At 39.1% G+C, this 15,632-nt stretch overlaps 1 protein-coding gene and 1 long non-coding RNA gene across 7 annotated transcripts in view; one reads left to right on the top strand and one right to left on the bottom strand.

The window, feature by feature from the left end:
• LOC106870669 (sodium-dependent proline transporter) overlaps positions 1-15,632 on the bottom strand; it is a 133,164-nt gene that overhangs the window by 88,319 nt on the left and 29,213 nt on the right. The window lies entirely within an intron of this gene.
• The window catches only part of LOC106870670 (uncharacterized), a 50,839-nt gene that overhangs the window by 21,853 nt on the left and 13,354 nt on the right, over positions 1-15,632 (top strand). For 2 of the 3 annotated variants that reach the window (XR_016242506.1, XR_016242505.1), the window contains exons 3-4: positions 188-298; positions 12,531-12,627. This is a non-coding gene — a long non-coding RNA (uncharacterized LOC106870670). The remainder of the gene's footprint in view (positions 1-187; positions 299-12,530; positions 12,628-15,632) is intronic. The other variant, XR_001409553.3, reaches the window with a different exon arrangement.

The following is a 15,632-nucleotide window of genomic DNA, read 5'->3' as shown; positions in this document are numbered from 1 at the left end:
AACCAATAGGCACCACATGTGTCATTATTGTTGGTTGTCATATAGCCCCAGGTCAGTCCTGGTTGAGCAGACCAACAAATTAAAAGGTTTCACGTCATGACCATCTCTCCATTTTCACATTGCCTATTGTTTCTTTTTTTTTTTTAAATAGAATGTGATTTAAGAGAGATTTGGTTATTATTTCTAGTTCTTGTTGCTGGTTACGAAGGAGGAGAAAGCAAAACGCTGATTTCTATGGAGGTCTGAAGAGCCACTACATTTCTGTCCCATGTTCAAATACCAATGTTTATCCCCTCAGGTAAGATAACAGCAGCATTTTACATCAGCTTTCTTATACTAACATAGGGTGAAAGGTTCAACAAGGTTTAATATGTGTTGCTCCAATGTCACAGGTTTCTACAGATGGATGCTCTTCCTGTCACCAACTCACACCTGTTTCCAAACAAAATAATATTTTCCCTAGCCTATCAAACAACCAACGGCCCAGACATGTTTTCACAGATAATTGTAAACAAATGACACCGTTTGTATAAAATGGCAACTTTTTGTTTACAGTCAGCATACACATATCAAAACAATGGGAATATATACTCATGCCTGCACACACACATATGGGCTTCTTCCAGTTTCCATCTACCAAATTTCACTCCCAAAGTATTGGTGAACTTACTGCTACAGTGCAAAACACCAGCCAGCAGTGTTTACACAGTGAGAATGTAACCTCAGCCATGCGGCTATATGAACTCCGAGTTCTCTTCCAACCTGATTCACTACCAGAATTAGTCCTCACAGGTTTTAAGGTTTTAGGCTCAAAGTTGTCCTTTTAATCTGACTGTCTTCTAAGGCTGCTAAACCCAGACCGTCTTCCCATTTAAACACCTGATACATCTGTGTGTGTGTGTACTCGTTTACTCTTTTACTTGTTTCAGTCATTTGACTGCGGCCATGCTGGAGCACCGCCTTGAGTTGAGCAAATCGACCCCGGGACTTATTCTTTGTAAGCCGAGTACTTATCCTGTCGGTTCCCTTTTGCCGAACCGCTAAGTATCGGGGACATAAACACATCAGCATCGGTTGTCAAGCAATGCTAGGGGGACAAACACAGACACACAAACACATACATATATATATATATATATATATATATATATATATATATACACATATATACTACGGGCTTCCTTCAGTTTCCATCTACCAAATCCACTCACAAGGCTTTGGTCGGCCCGAGGCGAAAGTAGAAGACACTTTCCCAAGGTGCCACGCAGTGGGACTATATTGATGTCTATCATAGCACTATCTCTTAGAAACATGTATGGTGGTACTCCAGCATGGGCGCATAGACAAACTTCCAAGAATCATTAATGTTCCTAAATGTGTTTTAACATAACCTGCTCGGCGCTTCGTTTTGTGATACTGTATAAAGCCAGTCCCTCACGCAGTGTGTAGCGCTTACATAATTTATGCCCGGTATTAAAAAAAACAACATGCATAACATGTGATATAATTTTAAATTTTTTCCGACTGAACAACATGCGAACCACTCCCATAAACATGACAAGAAAACTGGGGCTCGAACGACTACAAAGGATGTATGTCTGTCTGTTTGTCTGTCTACCCCAAGACGACCCGACATCACTGCGGCAAAGCGCTTGGAAACGCAGGTCTCTCGGGAACGAACTGCAACAAAACCAACATCGTAGTGGTTGCTGAGCAGCCAGTGCAGTTTACTACTTGAATATCAAATCAACGAACGAAATAACAGTCAGATCTCCTCCAAATCACATTCTATCTTTAAAACAACAGGAAGGTCACGGCTGGAGCACCTTCGGTCACATGTTTGTTCAGCCAGAGCTGATCTGAGCTAAGCAAATTACTTGGTTATTTCTTCCTCAGCTTCATATATATATATATATATATATATATATATATATATATATATATATATATATATATATATATATATATATACATACATACATACATACATACATACATACATACACACGTGTAGGGGCAATCCTTCGGTATTGGTACACGACGTCGTCCATCCGCGTAATCTTCCCTTATGTCATAGGTAATGGGTGAATGAGGTTGTCTGCTCATACTGACACGCTGCAGACCAATACCGAAGGATCGCCACATGTATGTATATCCGCTCACTTGCCCCTTCTTCCAAACGGACCAGTGAAATAATGACTACGTTTGTAGCCCGACCCGCTAGAAATCGCAGCCAGTTAATACTCTCAAATGTCACACTGCTATCTTTTATGCAAAAGATTTATGTCTGCAGGAAAAAAACGAGCAGATTATAGAGAGAAAGTCTTTTCATCGTGGGTCATTCTTCGATCAGGTTGGCCTTGAGTTAAACAACAACAGAAAGTTCCAATAGAAATCACTCCAGTAACCTCTATGTTATAGAATCAATTACTGCTTACTGCTGAGAAAGATGAGACAACAGTTGCTAGAAATAGCAGTCAAATCTCCACCACTTCTAGCTATCTTTAAAAGGGGGTGAAAGACGCGACAAAGCGGTAGTTTGTCTGGCTTGAAATAGCAGCTATTTAGCTTCGCCACTCCCAACCACCTTAAAAAAAGGGAATGAAAGAAAGACGAGACAAAGCGACTGCCTATCCTGCTAGAAATAGAAGCCAAATCTTCACTGCCAACCATCTTTAAAAGGGGGCAGTGCGATAATGTAGTGTTAGATTCTTGCAAAAAAAAGTGATGGTCACGGTTGAGTTGGAAAAGCTTTTTCATCATTGGTCAGTTTGGAAAAGGGTTGGTTTAGGACTAAGTAATAAACACGTGCAGGGTCACTTTGACGGAAAATGTCGATTGGGAAGTTCGCGATCGATAATATAATAAAAAAAAAAAACAGTCCCGGAACTACACGTAAGCTTTTAAATACATTGACGCTCACACATACACATACGCGCGCGCACATGCACGCACATACACACACACACACGTGCACTTAAAAGCGAGTCATGTGGCTGGCTGCGATCGCAATTTTTTTATATGTATCGATGAAAGGAAATACGAGACACACCTCCGACGTCACCACCACCACCACCATCAAGACACGCCATTCAGTCAGTGTTCGCCGCACTCTCTCTCTCTCTCTTAGAATATGATGATGTCAAACGGGTTCGCTTGGTATGTTACATAGACGAGTGTTTTGTCCGCGGTCTGATAGAGATGGTGGTGATGGTGTCTTTATAGCAGAAAGTGATATACATTATTAGTAATAGTAGTAGTAGTAGTAGTAGTAATCGTCGTCGTCATTGTAGTAGTAATTACAGCAAGCGCTGCCATGACGACGGTGGCGGCCTTCTGTAGCCTCCATCTTGATTTCGCAAGCCACACACGTGCGTTAGTATATGCACTTTCACTTTGTTTGGACGGAGAGAAAAGAGCGGGAAAAAAAAACAAGCTAAAGGCTATCATTTTATTTCTTTAGTGATTTTTGTAGTTAATACTATTGTATGTTATTAATTTATTCATTTATTTGCTTTCTTTAATAATATAAACGGTGTGTACTTCGTGTGCCATAATCACGTCTCCTTGCATTCTCACAGAGACCATGTGATTGGGATTCTATCTTTAAGAGAAAAGGCCTAAACATGAGCCTCCCTCGTTCTTGTTTTTTCACTTGCTCCGCAACCATATTTTATTTTTCATTTGCGTTACATTTATATTCTTTTCAAAAATCGGCGGCAGACCTGAACTGAAAATATAACTTAAAAGTATAAGGGGAAAAAATTATATTCAGGTTACACTGCGGCACACCTAGCATCGTCTTGTGGACACACCAGTGTCCCGCGGCACACCGGCTGCGGAGCACTGCTCTAAATCACAGCTATTGTACGTTCGTACATATGTACATCCATCCATTTCTGCCAGATATGAACTCAATTCTGTGAAATTGTTAGGTGTTTGTTTCGGCTCATCGGAAAAGGGATTATGTTTTTGATAAATTCAAAACGAATGACGAGCCTCTATGCTAAACGAACGGGCTTTTTGATTTGCGTTTTTACGACAAGTTTCTTTCAGTTTCTGTCAACCAAATCCACTCACAAAGCTTTGGTCAACCCAAGGCCATAGTAAAAAACACTTACCGAAGATGCCACGCAGTGGGACTGAACCCAGGACCATGTGGTTGGTAAGCGAGCTACTTAACCACACAGTCACTCCTGCGCCTACATATATATGGATTGATTTTGTTCCATTTTTCTTTTCTTCTAGGTTTCCTCGTTTTGTTTATTCTCCTCGCAATGTTGGAACATTTTGTCGTATTGCGCACGTTTTCTTGTGCAAGCCTTGGCGCTGTTATCATCGTCGTTCGCCGGAGACGCTGTAACTTTGCACCACGTGCGTTTGCATAGAAAATGTTATGTCGTCTGCCTTTGTACATGTGTACTACTATATATATATACGTGTAAACACGTATATATACACACGCGCATGAGCTTACTGGTGACTGAGCAGAGCTATAATCGAATGTGTGCACACCATGACCTCTCATTCTGCTCCAGGTACATTGCCTATCTAAAACTATCCAATTTGTCCCTCACTTTTGAATAGTGTAGGGCAGTGGTTCCCCTACTTTTTCACTACCAAGGACACATACACACACATATATTTACATATTTTGAGGATCTTTGGGGTTTGACGGGCAACATTTTTTATGTAGTGTTTTTGGTACCGAAACACTTTCAAACTTCGTATACTTGTATATTTTGGGATCTTTGGGGTTTGACGGGCAGTGACTCCCAGTACTATCTTGGCGGATCACATGTTGGGAACCTCTGGTGTAGGGTGTCGTTTGAGGGAGATTTGGTGGTAAATTTTCAGATTAACACCCGCACGATTTTCACTAGGGTGTTAGGGTTAGGGTTTTATGGTTAGGGAATTCCGTCCCTAAACCAGAACCTTAACCCTAACCCTGGCTGCCATAAAGAGTGGAGGTTAGATAACTATGGTAGTGAAGATCGTTGTGCATTATTTGTAATTTCGTAAACACAACGGGGCCATAAGTGCGTCACCCCGACCACTAGCTGTTACTGGGATGTAAACCTACCGACACCGGTTGTCAAGCGGCAGTCAGACCACACACGTGTATATATGCATCTGTGCATGCGACGGACTTCTTTCAGTACCCGCCTATCAAATCCACTTGGTCACCCCGAGGCTATAGTGGAAGACACTTGCCCAAGGTGTCACACAGTGGGGTTGATCTCTGGAACTATGTGGGTGGGAAGCAAATTTCTTACACGATTGCACCAAAGATAATTTTTTTTTTTTTTAATATTATGCCTGGCAATTTTTCATTTTATTCAAAAAGAAAACAAAATTCATTTTACAAATTTCAGAAGAAAAGGGTGAAATAATCCGAAAAATAATTTTGTTCAACAAACTGTAATCAACATCATTAAAATATATAAGGAAACAAAGTCGAAGTGCATGAATCATTTACCCCCCCCCCCCCCTCCACATTGTTTCCATGTTTAATTCTGATATAAATGTAATCTACATCATCTCAGAGATATTTGTTGAAAATTTCATGAAAAAAAATATCCATTTTTCAGAAAGTTACGTCGAAACAAAATAATGTGTGGGGGTACATTTAGGTAATTGTGCCGCAAGGGTTATTCGTTAATGAAAACTGAAGCTATTTATGACGATGATGATGATGGATTTCACTGTGCAGAGTACATGTATGTACGACTACAATGAAAAATAAACGTTGCTTTTGTGTTCATTCGGTGGGGTTGTTTCAAGTAATGTCTCGTCTTAATCTCTCTCCCACGCACACATTCACACAAACCGCCAGACAAGTATCCCCCACATAAACCCCTAACGCAGACCTCTCTCTCTCACTCACTTACTCACCCTTGCCCTCATATATACACACACTTGCAATGGTGTGTATATATATATATATATATATATATATATATATATATATACACACAAAAAATACGCAAACACAAGCAAATAAAACATTTATAAAGCTACCACGTATACAGTTTTATTCCAAATTTCGTTGATAATCCATCTCATCTTGCTCTTCTCCCCTCTCAAATACTAATCTAAATCCAATAAAACAACCAAGTTAATACTCAAATATCGATAATACCACCAATTCAAACCGACCCCTGCCCTTTTTTTTTTTTTTTTACATTGCTACTTGGGCAAAACAAGACATTTTTAATATAAACACAAAGTCTCGTGTTTATTTCTGGAGAGGAGAACCAGCATTTCTCGAATATTTTTAACGCAATTAAGTGAAGCAAATCAGCTTTTAACCTGAGAACGAAATAAGCGTTACCAGAGCTTAAAACAAAGTCTTATGACTAATTACATACATCATTATATCGTGTATATATATATATATATATAGATAGATAGATATAGATATATATATATATTTATTTATTTATTACGCGCGCGCGCATTAGTGTATATAGTATGTGTATTGTATTAATATATAGTATACGTATCCTTTATTATATATAATTCTCACACACACGTGTATATTTATATATAGATATAATATGCATACACACACACACACATATATATATATATATATATTATAATATATGCATACACGTAAATATATAATATCGATTTACACAATACTTTTTGATACATTCATAAACACTCACACACAAGCACATGCTAAAAGCAAGCGCGAGTACACGCACACACACACATACACACACGTTTCTTATAGTATGATGCAATAGTTTGAACATAAATAACTACTACTACTACTACTGCTGCTACTACTATCACTTTCAACTGGGTGATTCATTGGCTGTCACAACTTCAACTCAATGATCTCTCTCTCTCTCTCGCAAGAATGGACGGATGTGGTTAGTGGTGGCGGACGCTGGTGGGGCATTGATGTTGGCGCGGACGACGACGATTGCCAGCGCTTGGTGGTGGTGTGTGTGAGTGAGGGCAGACGCATCGATAATGTTGCTTTGATGTCGGTGGTGGTAGTGATGAGTGAGTGAACGAGTGTAGGTTGTGAAATAAGTGTGAGGGAAGGTGGATGTACGTCACTTGGATAAAAGAATCACCCACTTTAAGAGAAACGCGATCCGAGTCCAATTATCATCATCATCATGGGGTAGAGAAAGTATTGTTTAAATCAAACACACCTATTTGAATGGAATTCGTTCTCAGTCGTGACCCGTTTGCCCATCCCCGTGCTTTGATTCGATTTCTTTTTTTTCTCTCTTTACCTTCTTTTACCTGTTTCAAGTATTTAGACTGCGGTCACGCTGGAGCACCACCTTGAAAGGTTTTTTTAAAGTCAAACATACAATCAACCCGAGTGTTGGTGGGTCCTAGCCTTAGTCTGTTGTTGCCGAACCGCTAAGTGATGTGGCCCAGAGCCGGATCAAACCGAGCCTGACACCATGTGACTTGGATGCACAAAAACAATCCTGTGCCCCTATCTCGAATTGCTCCCCCCCCCACTCTTTAAAGAGTTTAGCTGTTATTTCATTTCTAAAAAGCATGTTGATATTGAGTAATAACGAAAGAGGATATTGAGTAATAATGAAAGGGGATGTTAAATGCAATTTATTTGAACGGTTAATAAAAATATATTTGACTGCGGTCATACTGGAGCACCGCCTTTCAGTCGAACAAATCGACCCCTGGACTTACTCTTTGTAAGCCTAGTACTTATTCTATCGATCCCTTTTGACGAACTGCTAATGCCAGCATCGGTCGTTAAGCGATGATGGGGTACAAACACATATATATATATATACGACGGGCTTCTTTCAGTTTCCGTCTCCCAAATCCACTCACAAGGCTTTGGTCGGCCCCGAGGCTATAGTAGAAGACACTTGCCCAAGGTATCACGCAGTGGGATTGAACCCAGAATTATGTGGTTGGGAAAGCAAGCTTCTTACCACGCTGCGCCTATGCTCACGGCCACTCTGTATGAAGGTGTTTTCTTGCTGAGTAAAACAAAAACAAACAAAAAATATTAAATTAAAAAATATTTCATCAACAATTTTATCATTTACATCCCTGATAATGTAACGCTGCAAAACTACACAAAATAATATATTCATTATACTTAAAAAATTATGAGGGGGGAAAAAAAACCCAAGCTAAGTGGGGCACTAAACTGCAGTTATACCTCAGCATCTAAATAGTTAACGTGTTTTTTTCTCAAGAATTTTCTAGATGTCTTTTACTAAATTAGGTGTATTTGTTTAGTCACAAGGTATTTAGGTGGAATTGAGGAAAATTTTGCTGCTATTTCTAGCAGGTCGATTGACACGATAAGGCTTTATGGCTCTGTAGGTAGTATAATATGTGTAACAGACGTGTATCTTGGTGTGTTTCGTTGTTATACTTGTGCACGCGTATATACACACACACACAGACATGTGCGCGCGCGCACGCACACATCTATTGTGTACAGTGGTTACTATATACATTATCTTTTGTGTAAATATGTTCGACGAGCGCGCGCACGTAATTACTTAGTAATAGGTCGGTACATATGCACACATTCATTCATACATACATGCACACATTCATACACACATTCATACACACATACATGCGTACATACACGCATACATACGTCTACTTGAATAAGAACAATTATATATTTGTGCTTTCATCTCTCTATCTCTCTCTAAACACACACTCACACACATACACGCATACAACAAACGCATTTCTGAAGAATTCTGTGTAACATAGTATGTTAAAAGCACGTACACACACACACATATATATATATATATATATATATGCTTAACACGTACACACACACACATTTACCTACTTCAGATGCATGTAAGGCCACACAGGCAACATTTACTTTCATTAATATTTGTAGATAAGCAGAAAAATTCGAATTACACAAAATCTGTAACACAACACACGTGGAGCATGTTTTATAGTAAAACGAATCTTTTCCGACATCTTACTGTGATGAGAGAGGGGGAGGAAGGGGTGATGGTAGTAGTAATAGTAGTGGTAGCGATAGTAGTAGTAGTGGTGGTGGTGATAGGTTAAGCTTTATAGACTATGTATATATAAGGTAATGATGATGTGTGCATCATGCATACACAGAGAGAGAGTATGAAAGGCTAAAAGCAGCAGATGTGGTATTGGTTAAAATAGTTTCTCTCGTACAAAATGATCGTGTTATTTCGTAAATAAAATTTAAAAAAACAAAAAAAAAAACACGTTTGTATACAACTATGCGAAGAGTACACGGATGTTTGTTTGTTTTTTTAGCCCTAGGTCAATTGCATCATCTCTTAAGCATTTCTCTCACCTCTCTTATCAATTTTGTTTCTTTTTTTCTTTTGTTGTTTTCTGGCCATGAACATCTCGTGTACAATGAACCCAGAATTACATCAAACGTTTATTGCCTTTTTTTTTTTAGATATCCCCCTCCCCCCGTAATGTAGCTGTTCGGCAAAAGAGACTGATAGAATAAGTGGCCAAGCTTTACAAAGAGTAAGTCCTGGGGTCGATTTCTTCGACTAAAAGGCGGTGCTCCAGCGTGGCCGCAGTCAAACGACTGAAACAAAAATATTTATATTTTTAATGTTTTCATACAGGATGGTAGCGAATGATTGCTGATTAGCTGCTATTTCTCCGATCGGCGACGTAGGCTTTTCCCCTACATGGTTAGCCATCCCCACCTCTGTGTGCGTGAGAGAGAAAAAAAAAGAGCAGTGGTAAAAGGCAGTTAAATAAATAGATACCATTTGTCTATTAGGGGACATAAGAGAGTTATTGTTTAACCACGAACGACCCAAATGAACAGACCTATGATCAACGGCTCTCCAGCTACGACCATATAGGAGATTACGGCGGAGGAAAAGAATACGCACACCACCTAACGTAACCCTAACACTAACCCTAAACGCCGTGTGTGTGTTCTTTACCTTTGCCAGGGATTAAATTATCCAATGTATCGTTTCTGTATTTAATAATACCTTAAGGGTGTGGTTTTAGAGATGTCCGACTGTTATTTCTAGCAAGTCAGGCTTCCATGTAAGAAGCTTTCTCGTTGGTTCCTATTTGATCGTTTATTTAAATAGAAATACATTAATCAAAAGGAATACATTATCCTTTAATTATTTACGATGCATTTGGTTGCCATTTCGCGCATAGGACACTCCCCGCTTCGTTCAGCTCGAAAAGTGTTAACCCCTCCGATTAGCACTGCTTCGAGATCTATAACTAGATATTTAAGCCGTGACCATCCTGTCTGTATATAGGGGCTTATCTATCTCCTGATGTGTCCTCCCGTTTATAAAATGGTAGGATGTTTGATCTGAGGTTACTTGGCTGCTATTTCTCGTCCTGTCGAACGGACGACCACACGCACCCATGCTTACTTATGCATGTGTGTGCGTGTGGGAGGTTTTCCCGTCGACTTGTCCCGGGAAAGCGATTCTACAGGGAGGGGTGTGCGTGCTCAGGGGATTTGAAGGGCATGTTAATTAAATGTTATAGAAGAAAAGCGACAAAACAAAATGGTGGGGGAAGGGTTTATAGGTGAATATAAAAAGCAGGCTCAAGTTCAACGAGTGGGTACAAACGCAGACGAAAGAACAAGCATGAATGTATGTGTACATGGGAGATAGTAGACTAGACACAATAACCCAAGCCAACCACGTGAGTCACAAAGCCTTTTACAGACGTAATTACTATCAAGCGTCTACACATTGTTGTACCTAAAAATGTGAAACATCAACATCGTATACTATCAGATCACATGGTCATGATTATCTACAAAACGATAGAAAGCGCATCATTAAACGCACTGCCTATTCGTACAACCTGCTAGAAATAACAGCTACATTTCGTTTTTATCGTAATAATAAATAATAAAGGAGGGGAAGCGCTGGCTTCATGTATTGTAGGTTACGATGCTTGGAAAAAAAATCTAAGTGATGGTCACGGTTAGAAACAGCTTTGTTCTTAGGTCTGTTCAGAGCTGATTTCTAGCTAAACAACATAACAATTAGAAAAGCCAGCATAATTCTAGTAAATATAGAAGCTGGTTATTGTGATCACTTCGGTATCAATAACATTAAGCAAACAGGGTCCACTAAGTGATTATATAATAAACAACAGCTTTCTAGGCATTACAAAATGTTCTTTCATAAAAAGGCTTGCTATTTAGAAACAGCAGCTAAATTTCAGCCTAGTTGAAATATAAGGAAGGGCACATTGGATAAATGTAGTCTAGGAATAGATTGCACCTGAAAAAGAGTAGGGGGGGGGGGTTGTCGCAGCTGGAGCGCCTTTTATTTTTCGATCTGTTCTATAAGTAACCTGAATGAAGGAGAATTTCAACATAATTTGCAGGACCCGCCGGAAATAGCAGCTAAACCTCTTTCCTGTTACTCATTTACTGACTTAAACAAAGGTTTACATTGGTTACTATATAGTTTGAGATTCAGACGATGTGGTCAAGGCTGGATAGTATTCGGTTGCAGTCTGTCGCATTTAGGGCTAAAAGATTACAGTATGGACACGTTTCTACCTCAATAGCCGTCATCAGCACAACTGCCTGACCTTATTTAATGAGCTAAAGCACTGTCTTATCGTTACAGGTGCGAAACTGAAGAGGACCATTGGTCGATAACTGATGAAGAATTGAGGACTTTCTGTTTGTTTTTACGTTCAGCATACGTTGTCTTTTGTTTATGCATTTTTTCATTTATTAAGTAATGGAACGCAACACAACGAATTTATATATATTTATATATATATAATGTGTGTGTGGACAGTTTCCGTCCACTAAATTCACTCACAAGATATTGGTCGGCCAGCGCGCCGTGTAATGAGATTGAACCTGAAACCATGTGATGGTGAAGGGAACTTCTTATCCACACAGCCAGGCTTCTCAAGGATCTCTTTCTACAACTTTTCCCCCTCCCCTTTATGACTGGTATTTATTTGTATTTAAGTATGAGCCTCTCCATACGTGCGTCAAGTACAGTTTACGGTAAGACACACTCGCTTCAAAGTTATCGTTCCTTTTCTTATAACTCTCTTTTGATTGAAGGTTCACCCGAAACGTCAATCTACTTCTCTTTTCAGTTTGTCTACATTTTGTCCACCAGATTTGAAATTTTTATCTACCAGTTGTAATCTCTCATCTTTCCTATTGGTCCGTCTCCTCTACCTCTCGTTATTTCACCCGAACCATACCTATATACGTGTATATTATACGTGTACGTACATGCAGTCACCTCCCGCTGTTCTGCGATCACTTTGTCAAGCGATGTTGGGACACACACACACGTGACGCGCTTCTTTCAGTTTCCGTCTACCAAGTCCACTTACAAGGTTTTGGTCGGTCCGAGGCTATTAGTAGACGGCATTTGCTCAAGGTGTCATGTGGTTGGTAAGCAAGCTGTGATTGGTATTATCTGGAAAGGTAACAGGTTGTTTGATCTGCCTTGTTTTACGTGTATTAGACCGTAACCATATATTCTTTTCTACTCTAGGTACAAGGCCAATCGATTAGATCGACTCCGAAAGGTTGAAACGTAAAGTCGATCTCGGCGGAATTTGAACACAGAACGTAAGACAGACGAAGTACCGGTAAGCATTTCGCCCGGCGTGCTAACGATTCCGCCAGCTGGCCGCCTTATATTATACCATCATTTTCGTATTTTTGATTCGGTGCTGGCGAGTTTGACTTATGACTGAAGTGTGAGATGGTTGTGCTGTGTGTGTTTAGCGTGATGAGCGTCTGTGTGCTTTGAGTCTGTACATGATCTGTTTTTCTTTTCATTTTCGTACGCATGTGCATCCACGCACGACTGCCTAGGGTTTTACTGTTTTGTGGGGGGTTTTTTTGTGACCGTAATCTGTTATAACGTCCCTGTGTTATTGTGATGGATCTGTCACAGGAACTATGAGGTACTGGTGGAAAGTATGTTGGGTAGGGTTGTTATTCCACTCATTTCTATTGAGTAAGTAGTTAAGTTCGGATTCTGCTTTCGGTATGTGCACCGCTTCGGTAACTCGTCGCAGCATCGGCTCGTGTAAATTAACGAAAAATATATTTTGACGCTGGTTGAGCCGGAGTTTTTCACGTTTGGCGTGTCAGAACAATATAGACGACGTTGGTCTATTTTTCATCGTATTCTTTCCTATATTCTCAGATCTCCTACTCTGATTCTAAGTTTAATTTCATGTAGTGGTTTCCTGTGTGTAGTAACGTCGATAAAGATTACCTTGGAATTTACTTATCTCACACACATACACACACACCGGATCCCCTTCCCCAATTTTTTTTTTTTTTTGTAAATTTTCTTTTCTAATCTGTTGTTCGTCGTTTTGAAACTATAGGATGTATAATTTTAGGGAAATATAGCTGTTATGTCTAGTAAGTCGAGCGACCACATGGAGTCTCTCGTTCGGTCATAATGTACGTTTTTATAAAGAAATTCGCTTCATTATCAACATCATCATTATTATTATAGCATCTGCTGCGTGCGTGTATGCGCGTGGGTGGGTATGTTTATAAATGTAGCGCATATATACTTTCTATCGGTGTGCAGTGTGTTGGGCATATATACATATATATATATATATATATATATATATATATATATATATATATATATATATAAAGGATGTAACATATTTACATTACCAGTGTATATAACACATACACTGGTAACATATACATACTTTAAGAAACTCGTGTTTACGAGTATTTTAGTCGGCTTAGAATTCGATCGTGTTAAATAAGAATGCACGTGATTAGATTATGCATGTGAATGTACATACTTCGGTGCCTACAAGACGCGCATATTTACATGCATGCAAAAACGCACTTTCACATGCCTGATAAGCTTCTCATTGTTAGGTCTATACGCTAAATAACATAAACATCACATACAAACACACTCATCGACAGACATAATCTAGGTTTCCATTTCTTTCTACAGAGACATATCCTTATATAGAGCAGCCTGTCTGTGATAGACAGATACAGTTCATTATGTTAGCGCGCGCGAGTGTATGGAGGTGTGTAGCGGTGGGGTGGGGGGCATTTTTTTTTTCACACTGGTTTATAGAAAGAGCTTCAACATGTGTAGCGTTTATATACACACGTGTAGCATTTGTGTGTGCGTGTTTACATATATATATAGAGAGAGAGATAGATATATAAATTAAACAATAGGGTAAAAAATTGGATATTAATTAATATCAATTTAATACCAAGTAACAAGCACATTAAAAGAATCAGAGATATTCAGAAAAAATATCTGAGATCTCAAAGGATTATTGTATATGTATATATAAAAATATATATAAAGGAGGCCACTAGGTGGACTGCTAATGTGCTAGAAGAAGATCACAGCTATCGTATTTTTAAACATACATTTAATTTGTATGTAAACTGAAATATATATATATGTATGCGTTTGTGTATATACACACACAATATACATACGCATCAAGGTTCTACATTGTATACATGTATGTATGTATGCATGTACCTATATATGCTACTTACTATTGCCCTCGTGTTCCAACCCAGCTTATATTTATTTTTGTACGAATCCCAGGAGGTGGGGGGGGGGAAGCCGTAAGAAAACCTGACTAAATGTTGTTGTTTGGGAAGATGGGGATCACGAATTCATTGTTTTATATGAGATATCCAATATAACACATATTTTTTTAGATATATATACCACAGAACTATAAATGCCATTAAATAAATCGTGTTGTCTTGTTATACAAATCATATTATTGCCAGTCGGCAGTTTGATTTCTCTACGGGAAATGTAACAAAATACCCCGACTTTTTGCCCCCCGACTAGCTTCGTTGCGGCTTTAATTTTTCCTTCACCTATATCACACGCACACATATATATTATACATGAATATACATATACAGACGTACATAGGTTATACTGACATCGTATGTACTGGCGCGCAGAGAAACATACATATATACATACATGTGTATGTATAATATATGTATATATATATATTTATATATTTATAACAGCACACGCATACAACTAAGAGAAATTTTAGTACGATTTCGTCAGACCACGAGAACGACGCCGCTACCACCGCCACTATTACTATCACCGCTGATTCTCCACGTAGTGCTACCGTTTTTTATGTGTGATGGTGGTGATAGCGGTGTGTGAAGAATTCATCTGTGGATGAAAGAAAGTCATTCGCTCACGTGGTTTACGAACACAGACAGAAAGTCTTCGAGTAAAAGGCGATGTTTAGCAACGAATACGGTGGTAGTGGCGGCAGCGGTAGTAGCAGTAGTAGTAGTAGTAGTAAAAATTGCGATTGTTTATTTTAAACAGGCACACACACAAAGGCATACACATTTATTGTTCCATACACATGTGTATATATATATATATATATATATATATATATATATACACACGCAAATACATAGCCATTGGTGCGCTGCGGTTAGTTGCAGATATGAAAGCACCTATGCATAAATGCGCACATGCTAATACGAGATATATAAACAGATATGGATGTGAGGTCAAGAAGCTCGTTTTGTAACCACGTGGTTTGGCGTTCAGTTTCGCGTTCAGTACCACTTCGCG

This window comes from Octopus bimaculoides, chromosome 7, assembly GCF_046866305.1.
Source record: "Octopus bimaculoides isolate indiv1 chromosome 7, ASM4686630v1, whole genome shotgun sequence".
Lineage (NCBI taxonomy): Eukaryota > Metazoa > Mollusca > Cephalopoda > Octopoda > Octopodidae > Octopus > Octopus bimaculoides.
The sequence above is the reverse complement of the archived record's forward strand: the minus strand, read 5'-3'. Positions and strand labels throughout refer to the sequence as shown.